Genomic DNA, 7,865 nt, shown 5'->3' on the forward strand with positions numbered 1-7,865 from the left:
ATCAAAATGATTTGCCTTTACTCCTTGTAGGAGGATTGCTATCTCTTTTCAGTCAGGCATGTCTTCAGTGAGAATTTATGAAGTGCTCACTTTGCACCACTCTATTAGACACTGCAGATTTAAAAACAATGAGAAACCATTTTTGACTTCAGTCTAATGAAGGAGACACAGATGAAAATACATACCAATCCCAATAAAGCAAAGACAGAGAAATATACAAAGTTCTAGAAGAATCCAGGGGAGACAATGATGAATTCTGCCAGGGAACATCATAAAATGTGTTAAAAGGGAGGGATATTTGAGCTGGATCGTGAAGGATACGTGGAGAGCAGTAGGCTAAGGAGATGAAAACAAGCTTTCTAAGAAAGAGTAGGGGAACCAAATGCACTGAGGTTTGATACTGCATCACACAAAACAAAGCTGATAAAATAGTTTGGACCCAGATTATGAAGAAAGGTGAATGTCAGGTTCATGACACTATAAATAAAAGAGCAAATAACCCCCCTGACTTGTTTATTATTGTTTCCAGTTTGTGTATTTTCTAGGCTGAATAAATATCCAACAGCCAAGAAGCCATTGGTTCCTGCCACTAAATGAGCCAGTTCATCAACATGGGAAATCTTTTGTGACATTTAAGAAGGAAAAGGAAGAGAAGGAAGGAAGGAAAACGAAAAAGGAGGAAGGAAGGAAAAAAAGGAAACAGGAAGGGATGGAGAGAGGGAGGGAGAGAAAGCAGGATGGACAGAGATACAGATAAGCCGTAACCCATAACCTAAAGAAAAGAAGGAAAAGGAGAAAATAAAGAAGGAAATAGAAAGTAAGAAATCATTTGGGTCCACTGCCAACAAGAGTTAGGAAAGCTGATTTCTTAAGATAAACTGAAGTAAAACAAAATATGCTCCATATGTTGAAACTGTATACTTAGTTTGAGATAAACAAAAACATGTTTGGAGAATAGCTGCCATAATTAAAAAGAAATTAAAAGAAAGAAAGAAAGAAAGAAAGAAAAGCCATCTGGGGATAAATATATATTTAAACACACACACACACATGCACACACACACACACACAATACACAATGATTCCAAAACTTAGAGTTTTTCTTAATTTAAGTAAACTTGCTTGTTGCAAAAGGGCATTGCAACAATCTTTGCCCAAAGCACCGTATGTTCCACACTGGAGCTGTACAGGGCTATTCAGCATTGCTCAAACACCAGAAGACCTTTCCAAATCCTGTCCTTTGCTCCTGCTTTCTTCTCTGTTGTGAATGTACGTCCCTCCTTTTCCCAAAGGACTACTCCAACTAACCCCTGAGAACTCAACTCAAGCGTCGCGTACTCCTAGCTGTGTTCCAGACACTTAGCGTAGTTCATAATGGCTTCCTCCTCTGTGAACTTTGTGCATGTGTGTCACTTTCCCGTGGCTGCCGTAACAAAGCATCCTGAGTGGGCTGGCTGAAAACAATAGTTTATTGCTTCGCAGGCTAGAAGTCTGAAATCTGAAATCAGGCAGTTGAAATCAGGGTTGATTCCTTCTGAGGCGTCTGAGGGGAAAACAATTGCAAGCCTTTCTCCTAGCTTCTAATGATGGCTGGCAATTCTTGGTGTTCTTCAAACTGTAGATGCCTCACTCCAACCTCTACCTCCATCTTTACGTGATACTCAATCTGTGTCTCCACGGCCATCTTCCTATAAGGACACCAGTCATGGTGCTTTAGGGCCCCACCCTATTCCAGTGTGACCTCATGTTAACGTAAGTCACATCTGCCACCACTTCATTCCCAAATAAGATCACTTTCTGAGGTACTGGGGATTAGGACTCTGACATATTTTTTGTTGAGGATACAATTCAACCCATAGCAACATGTCCCTAGCATAGATATGGTTTCACCAAAGGAGTCAGATGTAGGCATGTCTATGGCCCCCATCCCCAAAGAAGCTGATGAGAAACTTCATTTCAAAGACCATATGTGTATGTATGTGTGTGTCTATATATATATATATATATATATATATATATATATATATATATATATATATATATACCTTGTTTCCACGACCAAGCATAGTAAATTTATAGTTAATGTTTTCTAAATTGAATTAAATATGGAAAATTATAGACGGAGCGTCGGTGATTAAAACTAAAAGGAGATTAGCAGGCAGTTAAGTCTACATTTGAGGGGAAGATTGAGGCGTATGGGACCCTCACGTCACTGCACTTCCCAGATGGGGATTTCTTTTCCTGCAGTGGGCAATGTGGCAGAACAGTACCCGTGCTGGAATAACCTCATTGGAATAACCTCATGGACGAGCATCTGAGAATAGAAGACTCACACGTGAATGTAGTTCCATGTAGGTCGCTATACCAATAGTATTGATACTATCACTTTTCTGTTTGCCTCAGTTTAGCCTCAAACAAAGAAAGGGGGGGAATCAGGCAAAAAGGCATGATTTTAAAATGAAATGAAACATACAAGCTTATTTTCAAAGGAAAATTTGTCCAAAGCCCCAATTTAAAGAGCAGATCTACGTGAAACTGCTAGAGATAGGATGAAGAAAGTTGAGCCTGGAATGCCACTAGAGAGAGAACTGCTAAGGAGAGACAAAGACATTAGAAAAAGCTTACTGTGTCTGTAGAATGGTATTCCAAAATGGCCTCCCAATGTTATCTCTGTAGTCATGTAGTCAATTTTAAATTAGTTCGGTCATATATATATATATATTTTTTTAAACTTTTTTTTTTACAAAGTCATTGTTGTTTTTCACCATATCCTAACTATATGATCACAAAGGTAACATAGTCTGGAGGAGGGACAGAGAACGTCGCAGACGACATGTGAATTTCAACAAATGGAGATGGATTTGTCATACTTGAGTTAGTGATATCCAAAACAACGTGTCATAAATATCCCTTTGCAATGTTTGCTCCAGCAGTCATGAGTTGGTTCGATTTCCCAGGGCACACATTTTGTTGTAGGCTTCTGTTCCTTAGTGCATGCCGATCCTTCATTCTGATGTACCCATCCCTTCTTTCCAAATATAATTTAAGCTTAACGTTCTCCAGGAAACCTTTTCTGAACACTCAGGTCCAATTAACCTTCTCCCTCCTCCATCTGCCTCTGTGCATTCCCTGTAGCTTAGATGAAGCTTAGATAGCTGTACTATCACACTGACTTGTGATATTCATTTGCTGCTTATTTTCAAATAATGGGTTCTTCTGGGGCAGTCTTATTTGTAACGTCTGAACTCCCCAGTAATAATTCAGTGTGCCTGGCACATAATGGTATTAATAAGTGTTTGCTGCATTAATTAATGTATAGGAGAGCCTATTTCTAACTGTTTTAAAACTTTTCAGGTAACCTTGGAAAAGTATCAAGATGGCTGTAGGCATAATTTGAATATCAGAATTCTATTTAAGTAGTATAAGAGAAATGAAATATTACAGTCAAATCTCTGGTTGTTTTGTATTCCTGATTCAACACAGTCATGAAAAGAGAACACAGAAAACGAACATTTTTTTTTTTTCCAAATCTCTCTTGGAAATTAGCCCAGGAGCCAAATGTTTTGTTTTAATGGTATGTTTTTCCCCTCATACCACAACTAGTAAACATTTCAGATCACACATACATACAATGTTTGTTTGTATTTACTATAATTCCCTTTGCAACTCCAGATGCTTGGACCATTTAGGCATCTAATACATGCTTGATGAATTAAGGAATAAATGAAGGAACACTTAAATAAAATGAGCTAAGATTCTGACATCCATTAGCAAGCTGTTACCAGTTTTCATCTGCCTAATTTCAATATAGGCCATCCATTAGGAGAGACAGATGGAAAAATGTGATGCAAATAACTGATCTGTTCAATGCTTTTGAATCAATATTTAAAAGATCATCCCTTAGAAGACATTTGGTATACCATGAGGTAGAATACTGAGTTCGGACTCCAGGTCTGTCCCCACATTACTATGTGAGATTCACTTTTTGACTAAGTAGATCGAACTTGGTCCCACCTACATTGACATATCCTGACTTTATAGAATATCCAGCAGATTTTCTTTAGTCCCAATAAAGTCCAGTGCTATTCTGACATGATTATGCATTATGTTGGATTAAGATATTTGTACATCGCAGCCACGTTTTTAATTTGGTATTTTTGGTAAGCAGGCATCAACTCAAAGTTTTAATTTAAAGAAATAAAATCTTGTCTGATTAACTTCCAGGAAAAGTTAATCCTTTGTCCCACAAGCAACGCACCTCTGGTTCCATGCTTCTGTCCCATTCTATATTCAAAAGACCTTTAATTAATAAAACTTGTCTCCTTCTTAGAGAAGAGCTTCATTGAGCAGTATTTGAAAGTGGAGCATGTCTCTTAGGGTAGAAGTGATAAGGGATCCCACTTAGTATCTCAAGTCATTTATTAAACATTTCTTCCAACTACATAACACATTCCCTTGAGAATTCTGGCAAATTAAGCATTCCCCTACCTTCTTCCACTCCCTGCTCACTTTATAAATCATTTCGCTGATCAGTGTCAGGGTGACCTGTCATGTCTGATCATGCATTTATACAGCAGCTTAAAACACACAGTGCTTTCATCTGCGTTATCTTGAGAGAGCCTCTCAGGTCTTAAAAGGGCAGGTCAGATTGATTTCTGCTCATTTTTCAGACAGGGAAATTAAGTCTCAGAACTTTGAAGATTTTTGAAAGGATAGATAATAAAAATAGAATTCATTACACCATCGTGCTCTAATGGGCATTCAAGAAACAGATTTTCTTGCTCACACATTTTTTTTGCAACATATTTACTGAGCATCTATTATTTGCAGGTATTGTGCTTAATGTGGGTTTTATAATGGTAACCAAGCCATACTCCCTTCCCTCACTGAGCTTTTAGTAGGGGATAAAAAGATAGAGGCAATCGCAATGCTTAATAACTCGCCCAGGAAAGCAAATAAACAAGCACACACAATCACTAATTGGGAGATGTCATCTTCTCTTTTGCCACCGCTAGGATAATCAAGCAAAAGAAAAGTGAGCTTCATCTGTGGACTGTAGCCTGCAACTAGAAACTATTTTCTTCCAATTTAATTCACTTACCAACTGGAGAAAAACATAGCACACAAGCTCTAACCTCACCACTGTCATGAAATACAAATTAACCATATATTATAGTAAGTAAGAATCAGGATCTGGGAGTAAATTGGTGATAGGTTGGCTTTTCTGCCTGGAAATTTTTATTTCTATCGGACTTTTAATAACAAAAGAACAGGATGCCTCTTGAGTTCCAAAAACAAGACAATTCAGATTTTTACCACAAAATGTGCTATACGAAATGACTCTTTTTCAAGACAGACACTGATTTAAAAAGTTGTAGTCATTCCTACTCTTTCAGTATTGTGTCCTCTAAACTGTTTTCCCATAAGAAACATCAGAAGTCCTGCTTTCAAGCTGCTCTGGTTGTTCCCTTCTTGATAATTCTTAAACCAGTGCAGAAATTACTTACACCAATGTAGGCAGAGGTGTAAGGAAATGGTGGTGGGCAATTCCCCTTAACAAGAAGGAACTGGTTAAAGAAAGTATAAGGAAGAATAGATGGAAGTTATTCCTTGGTTTGAGTAGTTTAGGATTCCTATTTGTAGTGTTTTATTTTACTCATCTGGCATTGTGAGTCCAGTCACAGGAAGGAGTAAGCTATAATACTATTATTGGGGAAAGAACTTTTCAGGCCTTTATCAGAACTGGATGGAAGAATTTTAAGATGATATGCTAACTGAAAGATGCCAATACCTGACTGTTAAAGTAATGGTTAATCATCTAATTGAATTCAATAAAGATATCTCACGGATCTCTGAGATCTATTGGGTTATTCATGTGGTTGATTCCCCAAATATATAAATGCCTTGATACTTCCAAATGGATGTGTTTATCTTTCCTAGGCTTTCAAATAGTGCAACTGATATTCATCAACTTTCTTTCCTTGTGGGCCATGAAATAGTACATTCAGTATTTGGGCATGCTGGAGGAAAAAAAAGAAAAAAAGAAAAAAAAAACTAGCTTGGTTCATTTCTGGGTCTGATTTTTCACACAATGATTTGGGCAATTTGTCCTCAAGATAGTTTGTCAGTGTGGGGATAGTGGATACAGTCTAAATCGCAGGAGTACATATATTTTTGGTAGACCATACAGTAGAATGTTGGAGGCTGAAGCTGACAACGTTAAACTGCAGTTTGCTGCAAAGGCTTGTGTGGACATTGGAGCTAGTTCAGCATTTTGGCAACTGACAGAAGTTACAGATAACTCCCATGGTCATCCCAACTTGCCAAAATGGGTATCCACTTACCCTTCTCACGGAAATTAAGTTGAGCACTTGGATAGATTTGTACCTCAGGCTCTCAGAATTAGAGCCATCTGTAATTGCCCCACCACTTTCAGGACCAGACCTTCGATTACTATTCAAACTCAGAATGAAGCATTTTCTTGAAAAATTAGAGAAAGGAGACTTACATATCACTGTTAAGAAACAGAAAATGGATACTCTTCCTATTGAAAAACAGGAGCAAATACTGTTAACATTTATAGTTGAGAAAAGAACTGGCAGTTGAATTAAAATTTATGAGACGCAGGACATATAAAGAATGCAGCAATCTTTATCATTTCTATGTCACTTTTTAAAAAGGATGTTTGGAATGAAAACAAAACTGGATATTCAAGGTCAAATCATGTATATTGCAGGTATTGTCCAAATTCTCCTACTAGGTATTTATTTTTCATGAAATATTGAGGTATTTTAATCTATTTACAAATATCTTCAATGCGGGAAATGTCATAGAATAAGTTTATATTTCATATTTAAAAATCACTCATTGCATCCCTACTACGTGCAAATCATTACTCTGTGGGGGAAAGTGAGCCAGAAAATAATCCATCCTTGCACAAAGCCTGTTACTTGGTAACTGAAAAAAATCAAGCTGCTCAGTGTTCAGCCTCCATTTAAAATATACCATATACCTGGCATGAAAATGGAGGAAAAGCTGAAGATACCTTGGGGTATTGGCTTGATATTTAAGAACACGTTCAAAATTAAGTCTTTTAATCAATTACAAGACCACCTCAGTGAAAACATACTGCTGCAAGAGACCATATTTATCGTTTAATTGGAGTTTTTACCAGAACCTGTTTTTCCTTATGTGTTTTGTTTGCCAAATTCCTCTTGCATTACTTTTCAATGGGCGGTAGCTATTCTTTCCCAAATGCTGTGCCCAGAGGGGGAGGAGAAAAGAAACCCACCATTTCGATACCTTTTCTTTATTTTTTATGTTTAATTTTTTTATAGACCTTATTTTTAGAGCAGATTTAGGTTCACAGCAAAATCAAGTGGAAAGTACAGTGACACCACACAGCCCTGATTCACACACCACAGCACCCACCACCACCATCCCACACTGGAGTGGTACATTTTTTACAGTCAATGAACATACACGTCATTATCACACAAAATCCACAGTTCACATTAGGATACACTCTTTGTGTTGTACATTCTATGTGTTTGGGGAAACGTATAATGGTATCTATCTATCATTATAATATCATATAAAATAGTTTCACCGTCCAAAAAATTCCTCTACGGTATGCTCTGTCTATTCCTTATAACCCCTGGCAACCACGGATCTTTTTACTGTCACCATACTTTTGCTTTTTCCAGAATGTCATGTAATTGGAATCACACAGTATGTAGCTTTTTCAGATTGATATCTTTCACTTAGTAATATGTACTTAAGCCTTCTCCATGTCTTTTCATGGCTTGAGAGCTTATTTCTTTTCTCTTTTCCTGCTGAACAATATTCCAGTGCCTGGATATAAC

At 37.4% G+C, this 7,865-nt stretch overlaps 1 pseudogene across 1 annotated transcript in view; it reads left to right on the plus strand.

Annotated features, from left to right (window-relative positions):
• The window catches only part of LOC308506901 (metalloendopeptidase OMA1, mitochondrial-like), a 111,279-nt pseudogene extending 104,673 nt beyond the window's left edge, over positions 1 to 6,606 (plus strand). Inside the window, exons 2-3 of the transcript in view lie at positions 5,428 to 6,015; positions 6,161 to 6,606. The product of the transcript in view is annotated as a metalloendopeptidase OMA1, mitochondrial-like (transcript). The remainder of the gene's footprint in view (positions 1 to 5,427; positions 6,016 to 6,160) is intronic.
• The last annotated feature ends 1,259 nt before the right edge of the window (positions 6,607 to 7,865 follow it).

Source organism: Rhinolophus hipposideros, assembly GCF_964194185.1.
Source record: "Rhinolophus hipposideros genome assembly, chromosome: 13".
Classification (NCBI taxonomy): Eukaryota; Metazoa; Chordata; class Mammalia; order Chiroptera; family Rhinolophidae; genus Rhinolophus; species Rhinolophus hipposideros.